The following is a 19,501-nucleotide window of genomic DNA, read 5'->3' on the forward strand; positions in this document are numbered from 1 at the left end:
AAACTGAACCCACTGAATTGCATTACTAAATCTATAAAGTAAGTATATCCCTTAGAAAGAAAAGTTACACTGAGTGCTTGTGGCTAGTGGCTCATGCCTGTAATACTCAAATGGCTGCAATCTGAGGGCTGTAGTTCGAAGCTAACCATGAAGGAAAGCTGTGAGACTTTGATCCCCAGAAGTGGTGGTGAGATGCAAATGGTAAATTGCCAGCCTTGAGCTGAGAGAGAGAGAGAGAGAGAGAGAGAGAGAGAGAGAGAGAGAGAGAGAGAGAGAGAGAGAGAGAAACCTAAGGGGCAGTGCCCTGAGTTTAAGCCCCAACACACACACACACACACACACACACACACACACACACACAAAGGCAAAGTTAGCAAAGTTTTCTCAGTTGAGGAAATAAATTAGCTTAAAGGTAGTATGAAAGCAAGTTAACATTCTTTATTCTGATTTCCTACCTGTGATGCAACTTTGCTTATTCTGGGGCTTCATAAACCAAGAATAAGCCATCTGCATATAGGGGAGAAGATTCTGTGCCAATGTAAATATTGTAGTTCTTTTCCTAAGTGTAAACAACTGTGTGCTGGTGGCTTAGCCTATAATCCTAGCTTCTCAGGAGGCTGAGATCTAAGGATCACGGTTTGAAGCCACCTGGGCAGGAAAGTTCCTGAGACTCTTATCTACTTCCAGTCAACCACTAAAAAGCCAGAAGTGGAACTGACTCAAATGACAGTGCTAGCCTTGAGCAAAAAAATCTCTGGATAGCACCCAGTCCCAGATCTGGCACAAAAATCGATCAATGAATTAATTAAACAAAAACATGGCAGGCTGGCTGGTTGTATGATTCTAGTGCTACGAGTTTGGTTACTATGAACCTGCTCATAGATCAGAGCCAATGTTTCTTGACAAAATCAGCTGCCTGAACCTTTAAGGCAAAGAGCTAGATTCTAATTAACCCAGATAACATCAGTCTGGTCAGATCCCTGGAAGACAGCCAGATGACCTCCCCAACCCCTTGACCTGTCCCAGGGACTTAGCTTCTAAACAGTATTTCCAAAAACAGGAGAAAGACAAAGTAAAAATCCTGCAATGTTCTGTTATGGTCTAATTAAAACATGAAAAAACAAAGATTAAAAATGGAAGACTGTGAGACCAACGTGGCCATTATAAAGGATGATAGTAAGCTTGGTGTGGTGGTACATGCCTAGAATCCCAGCTTCTTGGGAGGCTGAGACTAAAGGACCATTTCAGCCCAGGAGTTTATAGTCAGCCTAGATAATACAAAAGCACTCATAAAATGTTTAAAAAGAAAAAAAGTCTTGGGCTGGGGATATGGCCTAGTGGCAAGAGTGCTTGCCTCGTATACATGAAGCCCTGGGTTCGATTCCCCAGCATCACATATACAGAAAACGGCCAGAAGTGGCGCTGTGGCTCAAGTGGCAAGGTGCTAGCCTTGAGCAAAAAGAAGCCAGGGACAGTGCTCAGGCCCTGAGTCCAAGCCCCAGGACTGGCAAAAAAAAAAAAAAAAAAAAAAAAAAAAAAGGTCTTGATGGCCAGTAGTATTCTTATTTGGGAAGTATTGGTGACAAAGCTTTGTATACTCTGTAAACTTGTTTGGTAAGATCCAGACTGACTTATCCAAAGTTTTAATTTTTTTCTTTTTCAAATTTTGAGGCACATTCTCCTTCAACCTTTGCCTATAAAGTTTTTAAGATTACAGGTGTGAACCACCATACTCAGCTGACAACCAGTTTCTTTGGGGTTTTTTGTTTGTTTTCCTTTAGTAGGGATTTGAACTGAGGATTGTTGTATCCTACTGCTGAGCTACCCCCTCCAGCCCTGCATCAGCCAATTGGGAAGAGAAAGGAGAAAGAATGAAGTTAGTATTCAATATTTAAATATCTTACATGTTCAGAAATAGGTACAAATACAAACAAGATTAACATAATTTTAAGAAAATGGAGAACAGTTTGATAATAGATTTTAAAAATGGTTTAGCGGTGTACAATCAACCATACTGAGAATCATCTCCAGGACCACCCATGAAATAGACACTATGGAGATTATGGTGGGACAAAATAAATAGGAAAATATCAGTGCAGTTTACCACAAGCCTCTGCGATCTTCTCACTGCTTGGATATTCCGTGGAGATCTCTACCTTAACTGGAAGACCTGATGTCATCTCTCCATATTTGGCTCCTTGCTTCCAGGAAACGATGCCAACTATAACCTCTGCTCCACTGATTGTCCAATTATCAAAATATTAGGAATATGCAACAGTTGCTGTCAATGGGCTATATCAAATTTCTGCCCTTCATGATATAAGATCTCTACTTTGTGTGTAAGTGTGAGTATGTATACATGTGCTGATACTGTGACTTGAACAAAGGGCTTGGATGCTCTCTTTTTGCTTTTTCACTCATGGCTAGCACTCTACTATTTGAGACACAGCTCCACTTCTGGTTCTTTGTTGGTTAATTGAAAGTAAGAGTCTCAAGGATTTTCCTGCCTGGGCTACTTTTGAACTTCAGTCTTCTGATCTTGAGTAGCTAGGATTTACAGAAGTGAGCCCCTGGTACGAAGCAGTTCTCTGCTTTTTAAATCTTATCAAAATCCATTTGGGAGGACTACTAATCATCCAATATGGCCTGAAGAACCGTAGGGCTAGCTCGTCTTCTTCAGTCTTCCTCGCTGAATTGCTTTCCTTGAATCAAATCTGACCATCAGAAATGTTAATATTGAAAACGTGGAGGGTTCTTCTGAGGAGAATTTTGGGGATTGTGTTCTGTGTCTGGATGAGGATTTTTCTGAGGAAGAGCCACCTACAAGGTGTGAGTTGAAGATGATGCAGTGCTCCCTTTAGGAGGAGATGGGTTTCTCTGAGGTTTCAACTGCTTTCTTCTGTCTTACTGAATACTCAGAAATGTGACTATTTTCAGCATGATTATCCCCCAGACTCACAATTCCCTTTGTAGACTAACCACCAGTTATTCCAACAGTGTATTGGCTCTACCCCTAGTTTGATTTTATTTCCTACCTTAAATATCTCCTGGATCTCATTCTATCTATGAGACAGAGAAGAAAGAAGAGAAGGAGCGAAGGACAGAGGGCAAGCCCTGGGTAAAAGGAAGAGAAACTGGAAGCTCTGGTTAATATGTTATTTGCTTGTTCCACTTGCATATAAATGTAAGGGCAATGTCCGTCTAGTAAGTTCTAAGATTGCTTACAAGAGGCCACAGACTCATGAGACTTTTAAGGTAAGTCTTGTACCAAGAAGGTCTCTAGAACAAAACAAAAGAGGTTGAGGTGGCTAGCAAGTAGTCAGTCCTAAGTTCAAATCCCAGTACTGCCAAAACAAAAAGAATAAAAGACCTTGGATGTTTGGCTCAAGTGGTAGAGAGAGCACCAGCCTTGAGTGAAAAAGCCAAGCAAGAACCTGAGGCCCTGAATTCAAGTCCCAGTACCCTTGTTAACGTTTGTGTTCATTATGTACATGTAATTTCAGATAATTTGGGCAAGTCACTTCAGAATGGGAAATGATAAACACACCTATAATGGGAACCAGGAAGTCTTTAGGCTTTTTAGAGTAGCCCAGTACCACTTCCATTTCTTGTAACTTTGATTTACACATGGAATCCTCAGACTGGAGCTATTCCCATGTACCTACATTTAAATTGGCAAGGATACTCTCACTGGACCAGAATGTCTTTCTCTGCCACGCCATACTAGTCAAGCCACATCAGGGACTGGCAGTTCTTGAGTAACCTCTTGCCTAACCTACTGGAACACAAGGACCCGGGCATCAACAACTCCCTCCCAGGGCTGGAGGTATGACTCACTTGTATAGTACTTGTCTAGCCAATGCAAGGCCCTGGATTTGCTCCCCAGCACTGCAAGAAAAAGAAAATATAAAAGCTTTGTAAAACCAGATGTCAATGACTCACATCTATAATCCTAGCTACTCAGGAAGCTGAAATCTGAGGATTGAGGTTCAAAGCTATCCAGGGCAGGAAAGTTGGGGTGGGGTGGGGAGAAGGATGAGGAGGAGGCAGAGGAGGAGGAGGTGGAAGAGGAGGAAAGAGAAAGAAGCAGCAGCTGGTAGAAGTAGAACCATGGCTCAAAGAATGGCAGGAGGGGAGGTGGGGGCAGAAGAAGCAGCAGCTTCTTTGTAAGGGAGTGTGGATGAAAAGACTCAAGAAACATCTAGTTCACCATGAAAGAATTACAACTCACAGAAAGAAGGCTTTCTTTCCTGTGAAACCCACTGAAATGAGGGCCATAATTCAAAGCTAAAATCACTTCTATCTTCTATGGGCCTGAGCCTCGACATTCATTTTATTTACCACATTATCTTTCAATATAATTTCCATTAATTCTTTTTTTTTTTTTTTTTTTTTTTGGCCAGTCCTGGGCCTTGGACTCAGGGCCTGAGCACTGTCCCTGGCTTCTTCCCGCTCAAGGCTAGCACTCTGCCACTTGAGTCACAGCGCCGCTTCTGGCCATTTTCTGTATATGTGGTGCTGGGGAATCGAACCTAGGGCCTCGTGTATCCGAGGCAGGCACTCTTGCCACTAGGCTATATCCCCAGCCCCCCATTAATTCTTAGACCTGTGTACTAAGAAAGATCTTGCAGGGCAGAAACTACATCACCTTCATATCTGTGTCCCCGTAGGGTTTCCTATGATCCTTTATATGGTAGACTCCATAAGTCTCTCTGTGTGTCTGTGTTTGTGTGTGTGTATATGTGTGTGTGTGTGTACTCGTGCAGGTCCTAGGGTTAATCCCAGGGTCTGGACTCTATCCTTGAGCATTTGCTCAAGGCTAGTGCTCTACCATCTGAGCCACAGCTCCACTTCTAACATTACGGACTTTGCTGCCCAGGCTGGCTTTGAACCACAATCCTCAGATATCAGCCTCCTAAGTAGCTAGAATTGCAGGTGTTAGCCACCAGCACCAGGATTCAGAATCTTTTTTTTTTTTTTTGGTTGGTTAGTTGGTTGTATAGCTTAAATTGAGGGACTGAGTGGGCTCTGTCCCTGAGCTCTTTTGCTCAAGGCTAGCACTCTACCACTTTGAGCTGTCACAGCACCACATCCAGTTTCTGAGTGGTTATTTGGAGATAAGAATTTCACAGGGACAGGCTGGGAATATGGCCTTATGGTAAAGTGCTCGCCTTGTATACATGAAGCCCTGGGTTCAATTCCTCAGCACCACATACATAGAAAAAGCTGGAAGTGGCACTGTGGCTCAAGTGGTAGAGTACTAGCCTTGAGCAAAAAGAAGCCAGGGACAGTGATCAAGCCCTGAGTTCAAGCCCCAGGACTGGCAAAAAAAAAAAATTTTTTTTTTTAAAGAAAGAATTTCACAGGGACTTTTCTGCCCAGGCTGGCTTTGAACCTTGATCCTCAGATCTCATCCTCCTGAGTAGGCTAGGATTACAGGTATGAGCCACCGACAACCAGGCAGAATTATTTTTAAATTGATTCAAAACCATAGACATGATTTAGTCTCTTCCTTCAGCCTTTAATCTTTGCCCTTCCCACTCTTCCAGAGTCCAGGAAAGCCTTCGGAACACAGAAGAATGGACCTACTGCCCTTTGCCCGAGAGGGAGGAACGCCCTTTGGAGCAGGTCGATGTGGCCCTGGGCCATCGGCGTGACTGGGGCATTTCTGCGTTTCACCAGGACGGACGGATTTCCTGTGTTGGCTGACACCCTTAGTGTACAGATTCTTATCACTAAACCAACACAGTCTGGCTCCCCAGGGACTGCCTTTTCCTGGTATAGCGTTCCCTAATCATTCTTAACTTTGTCAATTGATAAGCGTAATAATTTTTTTCAGTACCCTGAGGAGCATTAGAGTTTTCTATTGGTTATCAAGGAGATGCATATGCTCAAAATTTATACTTACTTCCAATAAAAACAAGGATTTTGTTCAAGTACAGGTTTACATCTAAGGCAGGGATATAAATTTGGTGAAAAGATATAGCCTAGAGCTGTGATTTCTTTGGTCTCCAGACTCTCTCTCTCTCTCTCTCTCTCTCTCTCTCTCTCTCTCTCTCTCTCTCTCTCTCTCTTCTCTCTCTCAATTGCTCTTCCCACTTCCTCTCCTCTTCCTTTTCTTCACCTTTTCCTCCTCCTCCTTCTTCCTCTTCAGCTCCTCTCCTCTTCTTTCTTCTCCTTGTTCTCAGACAGAGTTTGCTCTTCAAGGAACCCTGACTATCCTACTCTCTGATCCAGGCAGACATTTTCACACCCAGAAATTTCTGCCATTGACAATAGCCAGCTACCCTGCATCTTTGTTGGCACTCCAGACCTAGGCTGGCCTCCAGGAGCCCACAGAGAGCATGCTCCGTGACAAGCAAGAGAGGGTTGAGCACCTATACCAATCTCTGCCTCTATTGTAAAGAAAGCCAAGCCTGTGTGGTAAAAGATAGGCTATACAATCTTCTATATTTGTACCTATAAACAGTAAGAAGTCCCTCTTAGATATGATTACAGCAAGTATAGTAGATCAAGCCTATAATCTTAGCTACCTGGGAAGTGGAGATCAGGGGATAGCAGTTCAAAGCCAACCTGGGCATAAAAGTCCATCTCAATCAGTGCCTGGCACCTGTTATCCCAGCTCTGGGGGAAGCACAGTGGCTGGGCCCAGTGGTGTGCAGGTGCTGTAATCCCAACAATTTGGGAAAGCACAAATACAAGAGGATTGCAGTCCTAGTCATAAAGCAAGACGCTATTTCAAAAATAACCAATGCAAAAAGAAGCTGGTGGAGTAACTCAAATGATAGGAGACCTGCCTAGCAAGCACTAGGCCCTGATTCAAAAATGTGTATCTCCAAGAGCCAGGTGCCTGTGGTTCATGATTTTAACCCTTACTACTCAGGAGGCTGAGATCTGAGAACTGAGATTCAAAGTCAGCCCAGGCAGGAAAGTCCATGAGACTCTTATCTCCAACTAACCACCGAAAAGCTGGAAGTGTAGTTGTGGCTCAAGTGGTAGAGTGTTAGCCTTGAGCAAAAAAGCTTAGGGACAGTACCCAGGCCCTGAGTTCAAGCTTTAAAAATAGCATACACAGGGCTGAGGATATAGCCTAGTGGCAAGAGTGCTTGCCTTGTATACATGAAGCCCTGGGTTCAATTCCCCAGCACCACATATATAGAAAACGGCCAGAAGGGGCGCTGTGGCTCAAGTGGCAGAGTGCTAGCCTTGAGCAAAATGAAGCCAGGGACAGTGCTCAGACCCTGAGTCCAAGGCCCAGGACTGGCCAAAAAAAAAAAAAAAAAAAAAAAAATGGCACACACAAAAAATTTTACCTCCAACCAGCCAAAGAAAAACTCTATAAGCCCAGTATTAGTATGGACCCTTAAATAATTGATAAAAATGAATCAATATCATCTTATAACTAATCAGTGTTCACATTTTCCTAGTTGTCTCCTAAAGATTTGTTTGCTTGTACTTTAGTTGGTGTGTTTGAATCAAAGTTCACATATTATCCTTAACTGGGATTACTTGAGGCTCTTCATCTACTCATATGCTTTCTTTTTTTCCTTGTACTTTATTTGTGAAGAAATTGTCCTTTGTCCTGTAGAAATTCCTATATTCTTAATTTGAGTGATGTATCATATTCTAGTTTCCTCTATTTTCCCCCAATAGCCATGGTAAAAATTGAGAGACTTGGTCAAATTACATGGGATTTGAGACCAACACTATTTAATGGCCATAGTGTGTCTTTTCCTATATGTCCTGAGGTGCACACACTGTTTCTGTGTTCTGTAATGGACAAAGCAGTCTGCACAGGTGTTGGCTGAACTTCCCCATCAGTTTTCAGCAATAGTTTCATTATTTCATTAGAGGTACCAATATCATTTATTCCTTCTTCATTTAGTAACCAGAAATGTGTGTGTGTGTGTGTGTGTGTGTGTGTGTGTGTGTGTATACACACATGCACCAATCCTGGAGCTTGAACTCAGGAACTGGGCACTGCCCTTGAGCTTTTGTGTTCAGGCTAAAACTCTACCACTTTGAGCCGCAGCCCATTTCTAGCTTGTTCATAGTTAAGAGTCTTTTTTAAGGTAAGAGTCTCACAGACTTTCTTGCTCAGGCTGGCTTTAAACCACCGTCCTCAGATCTCAGCCTCCTGAGTAGCTAGGGTTACAGGTATGAGCCATTGATGCCTGGCTAGAAATTATTTATTGAAAGGAACTCTCCCTTATCAGCTACTGCTTACCTTGAAATAGCTTTTCTGTTTTTCAGGAAAATAGGATAATTGGTTAGTTCCTTTCATTTATAATTTTTCACTAGTGAAAAATAAAGCCTCCTAAGATAACAAAGAGTTTTTGTGTGTGTGTATGTGTGTGTGTGTGTGTGTGTGTATGTGTTTGTTTTTTGAAACAAGGTGTGGTTAGGCAATTAAGGCTAACCTCGAACTTGTGATCTTTCTGAGTGCTGGTATTACAGGCGTATACCACTATACTTACATTGTATTTGGTCTTCTAATCTGAGTTTATGAGCTCATGGATCATTCGCATATTTTATATTTCTCAATCCATTACAGTTTCGTTTTTTTTGTTTGTTTGTTTGTTTGTTTTGGCCAGTTGGGCCTTGGACTCAGGGCCTGAGCACTGTCCCTGGCTTCCTTTTGCTCAAGGCGAGCACTCTGCCACTTGAGCCACAGCGCCACTTCTGGCCGTTTTCTGTATATGTGGTGCTGGGGAATCGAACCCAGGGCCTCATGTATACGAGGCAAGCTCTCTTGCCACTAGGCCATATCCCCAGCCCCTACAGTTTCATTTTTATTCAAAATGCGTTAGTCACTAAACCTCTGGTTCTTCAACATGAATGATCCTAGCTAGTGGATCCTAGCTAGTCAGGAAGCTGGGATCTGAGAATCAAGTTTGGAACCAGTCCAAGCAGACAAATGAAGTGATAATTAGGTAAATTGAAAATGAGGCAAGGTTTGGGGATTTTTGTTTGTTTGTTTGGTGTTTGTTGCTGTTGTTTGAAACACAGCATTGCTGTGTAGCTCTGGTTGGCCTCAGCCTCCTGAATACTGGGATTACAGGCATGAGACATCACACACAGCTCCAAGCCAAGGCTTTTTAAGGTACTTACTAACTTAAAAATAAATGAATAAAGGAGTATTCAACAGAGGAAAATCAGAACACATCATCTAATTCTGATGTAGAGAAGACTTCATCATAATAATGTAAGCACTCTATTAATAGTCAAAAATTATGATCTAATCATATTGATGAGGAGAGGAGGGGAAAGGTGTGCGTATGTGTCTGCGTATGTGTCTGCGTGTTAAAGAGAGTTGAGCTAGGTGTCGGTGGCTCATGCTTGTAATCCTAGCTACTTAGGAGGCTGAGATCTGAGAATCACCTGAACAGAAAAGTCCCTGTGAGACTCTTACCTGCACTAACCACTCAAAAACTGGAAGTGGTGCTGTGGCTCAAGTGGTAAAGCGCTAGTCTTGAGAACAAAAAGGCTCAGGGACAGCACCCAGGCCCTGAATCAAGCCCCACAACTGAAAGAAAGGAAGGGAGGGAGGGAGGGAGGGAGGAAGGGAGGGAGGGAGGAAGGGAGGGAGGGAGGGAGGAAGGAAGGAAGGAAGGAAGGAAGGAAGGAAGGAAGGAAGGAAGGAAGGATGGAAGGAAGGAAGTTGAATTTTCCTCTTTCATAGGAAGTTCTTAGGAAAATTACCAAATGCTGAAACTTCAGGAAAAAACTAAAACAGTTAAAGCACATTGTTTAGAATTAGTGAGTCAAATGTCAACAGTAACAGCTAAAAATATTTGATGTTTGTTGTTCCTGGGAGCTAAAATCTGGACTGTAGGGGTGTAGCAGAGGACTTTTATTTTTATTTCTATTTGACATTTTAAATTGTGTAACCATGTACACTTATTGATTGAGATATTTTTAATTTAAAAATTGTCACATTTCTATGTGTCTCGAACTTAAATAATTCTACTGCCAAGAAATTCATTTCAGATTGGAGCCCTTAGCTCAAAAGCCATGAAAGAGCCAGGAGGTCTCATGAATTCTAGGATATGCAGGGAAGGCCCTCTGGTCTCCATTGCATATGATCTCCACCCCCTGCCCAAGTCCTTACTGCTTCAGTTCTTGGGCAAAGCCTGGTATAAACAATCCATCAATGGTGGCTCTCCAACTGTGCCCAGACTCATTTCCCAGCAAGGCCTTTTGCTACCCGAGACTTCTTTATATGAAGTCAAACTATAGTAGTAGTTAATTAAACACTGCATTGAGTTTGTATTCTTTAGGGAACTAATCAAAGGACTACATTCATGAGACTCCTTCTCTGAATTAGAATGCCTCCCCTTTGTAACAAGTGATAGCAAAGAATGATCACAGTCTTCTCCTTTAACCCAAGCAGATATCCACCCCACAATGCACACACATAGATACACACCTTGTCGTGAAATGTAATAATTTCTTGCCTTTCCCAAAAGCCCTCACGGCAAGAGAAGAGGAAGGGAGTCCTGCTGGTTTTCAGGTCATGTTGATTTAACACTTCATCTTTCATGCATCCTGGCTGACTTGCTGGTAGATTTTCATTTTTACATCCTGCTAAATAGCTTGCAGGGTGTTGTTCCTCTTAATTAGTTAACATTTGCCAGGCACATTACAGATCAAAGTGCTTGCTGTGTCAGTGCTAAATGTGACCGTGTGGGCATCATCCAGCTGCCCTTTGTCTGTCTGCACTGCTGCAGCATAAGTCAAGTTGTGCAAAATGTGCACTTGGAAGAAGGTTTGAGCATCCTCCCCTGAACTGCATGTAGTTTACTGAAATATGCCTATTCAAGGTTAAGAGTGACAGGACAAGCAGAATGGTTTGCATTCATATGATTTTTGTGGGTTTCTGTTGCTATTGTTTTCTTTTTTCTCTTTCTCTCTTTTTTCCGTGTGTGTATGTATGTATGTGTGTGTGTGTGTGTGTGTGAGAGAGAGAGAGAGAGAGAGTGTGTGTCTGTGTACTGGGACTTGACCTCAGGACCTCACACTCTTACTTGGCTTTTTTTTTTTTTTTGCTCAAAGCTGGTGCTCTACCACTTGAGCCACACTTCCACTGCTGGCTTTTTGCTGATTAGTCCAAGATAAGAATCTCCTGGACTTTTCTGCCTGGCTGTCTTCAATCCTCAGATCTAAGCTTCCTGAGAAGCACAGATTAAAGGTGTAAACCACCAGTGCTCATCTTAGTGTGGTTTCCTGAACCTAAGTGCTGCTTCCACTCACTCAAGTGCCGTGATCTGAAAGGGATGGAGAAAAAGGCCCTTCAGTGACCCTTCCTGAAACACAGCAAATAATACATACTTGGATATCTCATTTTGTGTTTTCATTTGCTGAGCAGGTGACAGACACAATTTAGCTTCATTTTCAAGGTAGCTGTAAAACAAAAAGATTCCTTTAAAACTGTAACTTGTTAAATGAAAAGTCGAGTAACATTTCACTAGGAAAAAAATGAACTATCAGTTTCTTTTGGCTTCAGGAACATAGTCACTAAGCCTGGGTTTATTGTGTGTGTGTGTGTGTGTGTGTATGTGCGCGTGCACAGGTGGGCAGGTGGGCAGGGCCTGGGTGCTGTCCCTTAGCCTTTCCACTCAAGCTTAGCACTCTACCACAGCTCTATACTTCAACTTCCAGCTTTTTGGTAGTTAATTGGAGATAAGAGTCTCACAGACTTTCCTGCGTGGGCTGGCCTCAAACCATGATCCTCAGATCTCAGCTTCCTGAGTAGCTAAGATTACAGGTGTGAGCCACCAGTGCCTGGCTCTTTTTTTTCTTTTTTCTTTTTTTTTTTAAGTAAAGAACAAACATCCTGGGGCTGGGGATATAGCCTAGCGGCAAGAGTGCCTGCCTCGGATACACGAGGCCCTAGGTTCGATTCCCCAGCACCACATATACAGAAAACGGCCAGAAGCGGCGCTGTGGCTCAAGTGGCAGAGTGCTAGCCTTGAGCAAAAGGAAGCCAGGGACAGTGCTCAGGCCCTGAGTCCAAGGCCCAGGACTGGCAAAAAAAAAAAAAAGAACAAACATCCTAAAAACCTCTTGATATTTCATTCCAAATCCACAAAGTGGTGGTTACCAGAAAACAATTTACAGTAATGTTAATAAATATTATTTTGACTGATCCAAATTTCATTCTAGGACTATATCAAATGATCCTTTGGTTTTTAATTGCTTTAGAAAATATTCTGGCAGGAATTTGGCTTTGAACTCAAAGCCTTATACTTACTAGGTAAGCACTCTACCTGCTCAGCTGAGCCAAATGCCCAGCCCATAATTGCTCATAGAATCCTGAGTTATTTTGATCACCAGAATTCCTAAGCACTCCAACAGAATCCTCTCAGTCAATGTAAATTTACATATTCATCCTCCACTCATTTTTCTATAATTAGTGCTGCCGTCACCAGGGAGCCACAGTCTGGTGGGCAGGTAGCTATGGGTACAGCAGGCAGGTTTCAGTCAAACATTTCCTTTTAAGCCATCTATAAGTTTTTCCTCTCCTTTCAAGTGACTCGGATTCTGTAAAGAAGTTGCTTCATTCTCTGCAGATGTCTCTTTGCAAATGTTGACTGTTACCCACTAACTTGCAATTCTTTCTCAAGGTCCAGTTAAATAAAAGACATAAGTGAGTCTCTAACAAATTTCTCACCAGGTACGACAATGGGCACCCATAATCACAGCACTCGGGGGGCTGAGACAAGGAGATCCCCAGTGAGCCAGCCTGAGCTATGGAGTGAGCTCCAGACCATCCTGGGATTGGTCACACACGCACGCACGCACGCACGCACGCACGCATGAATTTCTTTCTTCGAGCTTGGATTTGGGGCCCGGGTGCTGTCCTTTAGCCATTTTTGCTCAAGGCTGGCCACAGCTCCACTTCCAGCGTTCTGGTGGTTAATTGGAGATAAGAGTCTCTCAAACTTTCCTGCCCGGCAGTCTTTGAACTGCAATCTTTAGCTCTCAGCCTCCTGAATAGCAAGGACTACAGGCATGAGCCACTAGTGCCCAGTTAACACAAGAATTTCTTGGTCAGGCAACATCCAGACTTTTCTTTTTTGCTTTTCTCAGGCAGATTCTCATTTCAAAATCGAGTTATTCTGGCTGGGTGCTGGTGGCCCATGCCTTTAATGGCGGTTCAGGAGGCTGAGATGTCCTGACCAGGCCTTAGACTTGAGTTCTGTTGTCTGTATTAGTAGAAACCGAAGCCATGTGTGTCCACGTGTTCCCTAAGACCCGAGCCCAAAGTCTGCTGCCAGGAGCTGCTTCAGCAAGTGAATAAGGAGCCTGAAAACTTGTTGGTGGATCCCTGGTAGCCAGGAGAGACTGGGAGCTTGAGCACAGCCACAGTGATGGGGATAGGACCATGACAGAAGGACCAGGACAGAAGCCCTAAGTCCCCCCGAGCGAGGTACTGAAGAGTGAACAACTGAGGTGACCAATGAGGATGGAGCTGGCGACCTTCTAAGCACAAATGCAGGCCATCCCACCTGATATCTCAACCTGAGACTCTTTTTTTTTTTTTTTTTGGCCAGTCCTGGGCCTTGAACTCAGGGCCTGAGCACTGTCCCTGGCTTCCTTTTGCTCAAGGCTAGCACTCTGCCACTTGAGCCACAGCACCACTTCTGGCCATTTTCTGTATATGTGGTGCTGGGGAATTGAACCCAGGGCCTCATGTATACAAGGCAAGCTCTCTTGCCACTAGGCCATATCCCCAGCCCAGCCTGAGACTCTTGAGTGCCACTCCAAGGAAGCTTCTGAACTCATTCCACTTGGTGTGCATGAATCTCTGCCTCAGTACCAGGCACGTAGCAGGATCCCAAAATGTATTTCCTCCTCCCCCTGCTCCCCCTGCTCTTCCTTCTGCCTTTCTTCCTCCCCCTCTTCTTCCTCCTCGTTGTTCTCTTTCTTTTCTTCTTTTTGGCAACACAGTATGAGGTATGAACAGTATGAACTTAGGACCTATATTTACTTGGCTGGTACTCTACCACATGAGCCATGCCTCCGCTCTGCTTTTTGTTGGTTATTTTAGCCTCAAACCACCATCCTCCAGATCTCCTGAGTAGCTAGGATTACAGGTGTCAGCCGCCAGCACTAAGCTCAGGTCTTCCTGGGCACATAGCCAGCTGACCTTCCTCCACCTCTCTTATTTAGGAAAGGTGTGGGACTGAGTCCTAGCCAAAGCAAGGTGAGTCAGAGTGAGGCAAGGTACTGCTAGACCCGGACTGTGAAACTTCCTACAAGTGTACCTTCCAGCTTCTCTACTTCCTGAGAACCCTGCGTGGGAAAATAGCACATCTCCATCAGCCAGGCTCCTGACTGTCCATGGGAAACAGAGCACCGCTCTTCTAGCTCTGGGGTCAGAGCATCTGTCCTGGAAGAAATAAATTTCCATGGCCTTATAAGTCGATGTTGCTAGAGCAGGGTGGCTTACTAACATAATAATCCAGTGGCCAGAGATTTTTCAAGATCCCGTGAGGGTTATCATTTAAAAAAAAAACAAAAAACATGCCCTTAAAACATCACATTTAGGTGTCTAGGTATATAATCATTCGTGGACGTACAAAGAACTGTTTCCATGGTAACACTAGAGACACTGGTTTGCTTGCTTGTCCTTTGTTTGCAAGGCTGAGGATCATGTCCCATGTATGTAGTTTTAGAATTGACAGCAAGATCCCCATGCTGGCACCTCTTTAACCAGTAATACCCAAAACAGTAGTTCATTAAAGACGCCTGTCATTTATACTGTCTTGGTCCTGGCAAATGTGGGTGAAGAAAACAGGAAACTGGGAAAAGAAAATCAGATGCAACTTCTGTCAAGTTAAAATTAATAGAAGGGCCAAGAGTGTCAGTGGCTAATGAATGTAATAATCCTAGCAACTCTGGTGGCTGAGATCTCAAGATCAAGGTTCAAAGCCAGCCAGAGCAGAAAAGTCACTGAGACTCTTATCTCCAGCAAAAAGTTGAAAGTGGAGCTGTGGCTCAACGTGGTAGAGTACCAGCCTTGAGAATGAAAATCAAGCAAGAGCCTTTGGCCTTGAGTTCAAGTCCCTGTATCAGGGGAAAAAAAATACTAGACAGGGACTCTGTCATGTTACTCCAGACTTAAAAGGAGATAGAAGATCTCTTAAAGCCTACTGTCTCAAAAGCATGGATTTCAACCCAGCAAGGAGACTATGAATCCTAAATGTAGACCTGTAAACTTCACAACACAAGATGTCTGTTTTGTTTTTCTCCGAGAAATCTGGGAGTGGCCCAAGTAAATGAAAATGCACAAGCAAAACAAAAGCAAGGCAATTCCACTTCTTTCCTCCTCACCCCAATCTCCGAAGTTCTGTTTCCTCTCTCCATCTTGCCAGCAAAGATGGGAGAAGGGAAAGAAGAGAGTAAGGAGTAGCAGAGCGGAAGGGGACTCTGTGCTATCCTGGAGTGCACCCACAGAGAACACAGGTGCTTGGGAATGGGTTACGTGGTTCAATAGCTCTCCAGGAATGTGAGTTCTTAGCCAGGGTTCTGTGCTCCCTCCCCCATACACACCCAGTCCTAACATCTAACATACTACCTCATGATGCTTGGAGCACAGTCAGGTCAGTACTTTTCTGGGTCCTGGAAATATTGGTTTGGAAATGCTTCTGAACTTGACTCCTTTCCATCCCTGGCCCCAGCAAGCACCTGAGACCCCTCCAGTGGGCTCAATGCAGAGACAAGGCGCACAGCTTTGAGGAATCTCTGTGTTGGTACATGGTAAATAACATGTGTGCCATCATGGTGTTCCTTGTTTCCATAGTGCCCCGGGCTCCTGTGTGAATGCTTCTTCTTCCCATAATGCCCTGGGTGCCCGCCAAACCAATGAAAAGAGCCCAGATGGCGCAGGCAGAAGCCAGCAAGGCAGCAGCTCAAAGCTCAGGGGAGGAGACAGGGACGGGGCCCATACTATAAAAGGAAGAGGACTACAGGAAGGGGAGGATGCCATTGGACTCATTTTGGGGCCCCTGTACTGATGGATAGTCTTGCTACTTTCCTTTCATGGTATTCCTTTCACTTTCAAATACACTCACTCAGTTTACCTTAAAAAAAAAAAATAAGAACCACTATGTTGGAATATACACATGTGTAATGCATGTGTATATGTGTACATGTGTACACCATGTATATGTGTGTATATATATATATGTATGTATAACTAACTTATAGCTTACCACGATGAATACCAGGAGGCTAGAAGCTGTGTAGGCAGGCTGTGAGGTTCAGGGGAGGGCTGGCAGACAAACTGCATGAGGAAGCCTGGGTATAGTGGTAAAGCACCAGCCTTGAGTGAAAAAATTGAACTCAGATTGTGAGTTTAAGCCCCAGTAGCAGCGTGTGTGTGTGTGTGTGTGTGTGTGTGTGTGTGTGTGTGTGTGCTTTCCTGTAGGGGCACAGACATTTAGTACACATTCTGTATGCTAACTTGCAACATAACAGTCACACTGAAGCTTAAATAAGTTCCCTAACTTCCCTACATTTATTTTTGGCCATATGTTTATTGGAGATAATAGTATATATTAATGCAGTTAGTAGTTCTCAGAATTTCACTTGAGACTGGCCTAAGATACTACATTCAGATCCTACATTGCAAAACTATTAGTTCAGGAGCTATTAGTTCAGATGCTGCCAGTTCATTAGGACTAAAGACATGAACAAAATAGTTAGCACATGGCTGATAACCCATAATGCTTCTGTTTGAGTGGACCATGAGGAACAACTTCCTTTGGGAAACAAAATTCCTCTAGCATCTCTGAAAAATCAAACACAAGATTAAAAGCTCCAGGCCTCAATAGGATTAGAAGATGCAATCTTCCCTTTTGTTTTAAAATTTAAAAAGAATTCTTGGCAGGGCACTGGTGGCTTATGCCTGTAATCCTAGCTACTCAGGAGGCTGAGATCTGAGGGCCATAATTTGAAGACAGTCCAGGCAGGAAAGTGTGTGAGACTCTTATCTCCATTAAACTACCAAAAAAAAGCTGGAAGAGGCACTGTGGCTCAAGTGCTAGAGTGCTAGCCTTGAGCAAAAGAAGCTCAAGGCCAGTGCCCAAGCCCTGAGTTCAAGCCCCAGGATCAATGCAAATGATAATAATTCTTATACTTTCATGAATACTTTATAACTAGACATATATTTATCATATTTCCCAGTTACTCTTACTACAAAGTTACAATGCACAGATTACAAGGTGGTGTCAACAACACAACAAATCTAAAAAAAGTTGTTGATGAAAAACTTGTGAAGGAGAAGGTGTGAGGTTGTTTAATGCAACTTATGGCACATTGTACGATCAGTTATTTTGGGCAATGAAGTAAATAGCTGCCTGGATTTTTCAACAGAGTAGAAGAAAAAGTGCCCTTCCTTGCCAAATGGATAATTTCAACTTTTTGTTTTTTGGCTTCCCTTGTATTTAGTGTTTTAATGTTTATGAAATAGCAACTGTCAAAATTCCTCTGAAATCATACTTTTTACTTTGTTTGTGTGTGTGTGCCAGTACTGGGACTTGAACTCAGAGTCTGTACTCTCACTAGACTTTCTTGCTCACAGCTAGTAATCTATCAGTGTTTCCATGCCTACAGTTCAGAATTTTGCTGGTTAATGGGAGATAGTCTCTCAGAGTTGTTTTTTTGTCTGTGCTGGCTTTGAACCATAATCCTCAAATCTCAGCCTCCTGAGTAGGTAGTATTACAGGTGTGAGCAACCAGCACCAATTCTGAAACCGTATTTTTTACACACAATCTGAGTATCTGCATTCATGGGTTAGGTCTGTGAATGTTACTATTTTAATGTCATGCAATATTTGACACAGAAAATTCACAACTAAGATATATAGATAATCTCTTAGATTGTCTTAATTGCATTTCAATGTATAGTTAAATAACTAAAATCAGCCATGATATTTTTCAACAAAAAGCATTCTTCATAAATGACACAAAATGTTTAGACCTTTGCTTGCTGTATCCCCAGTGTCTGATACATAGTAGGCTTTCATTCACAATGAATAATGAGAAAGTTATAATCTCCAGAATGATTAAAGGACAAAGTAATTCTAAGAAAGCCAGATGGGCAAATAACAGAGGGATTTCCAGTAAAGCGCAGTTCAAAGGACACGTTGACATTTAATAGTTCTGTAAAAGCAAAACACACATGTCAGTACTGATCAAATCCTGGAACTTGTCGTGTGTGGCTGGCTCCCCTGGATGAAAGGGATGTTAAATGACCTGCGTTACAGCAAGACTGGCCCCTGGTGGTGGGGAAGGGATCACCATTCTGATGTGAAAACGGGCTACTGTGTGCAACTCCACTTACCATTTACTCACTGAACCCAAAGCTAGCATTAGAGACATGAGCCCCAGCATCTGGCTACACAGACTTTTTTTTTTGTTTTGATCCCAGTTTTTTCTGGGACACTTTCATACACACACACACACGTATGTATGTATGTGTATATATATGTATATCCAGTCCTGGGGCTTGAACTCAGGGTCTGGGCACTGTTCCTGAGCTTCTTTTGCTCAAAGCTAACACTACCACTTGAGCCACAGCACTACTTCCAGTTTTTCCTGTTTATGTAGTACTGAGGAATCGAACCCAGGGCTTTATGCATGCTAGGCAAGCACTCTATCACTAAGTCACATTCCCAGCTCCACATTATATATTTTCAAAAAGTCCTTGAGATAGCACTAAAGTCCCCAATAAATGAACATAATTTTTAATTTAAAATTTAAGAGTAGTATAAAATCCTCAGCACAGTGACTCAAAGTTCCCAATTAGACTATTAATAGGTTTAGCGTTGGGGTATAAACTTGATGGGAAGAGGGCTTCCCTGGCACCTGTGAGGCCCAGGGTTCCATCCTTAACCCTACAAACAAAAACATTGTTTCAAATGGAGTACATCTCAGTAAACTGTTCTCAAATGCAGAGCTCTTTGAGATCTTTAAAATTAAAAATCTAGCTGAAACTGGGCACCAGTTGTTCACCCTTTAATCCTAGCTACTCAGGAGCGGAGATCTAAGGATTGTGGTTCAAAGCCAGTCTGGGCAGGAAAGTCCACAAGACTCTTATTAGCCCCAAAAGGCCGAAAGGAGAGCTGTAGCTCAAGTGGTAGAGTGCTATCCATAAGCAAAAAAACTCAAGGTCCAGGCCCTGAAATCAAGCTCCAGTACTGTCACGCATGTGAGTGCATGCATACACACACACACACACACACACACACACACACACACACACACTGTGAATCCACTTAGTGTGAGTCAATCTTCAGAAATCCTGTGAAAGGTAACACTAGGGGGCTAGAGGTGTGGCTCAAGTAGTGGAGTACTCACCTAGACTTGTCAAAGTTCAAACCACAGAACCACCCAAAAAGCTCACACTAAACAGACTCTTAATTCTCCACCACTGGGGTAAAAATCCAATGCTAATGCCATAGGGCGCGCATGAGTTGTCATGCTGTCACAG

Source organism: Perognathus longimembris, chromosome 5 (assembly GCF_023159225.1).
Source record: "Perognathus longimembris pacificus isolate PPM17 chromosome 5, ASM2315922v1, whole genome shotgun sequence".
Lineage (NCBI taxonomy): Eukaryota > Metazoa > Chordata > Mammalia > Rodentia > Heteromyidae > Perognathus > Perognathus longimembris.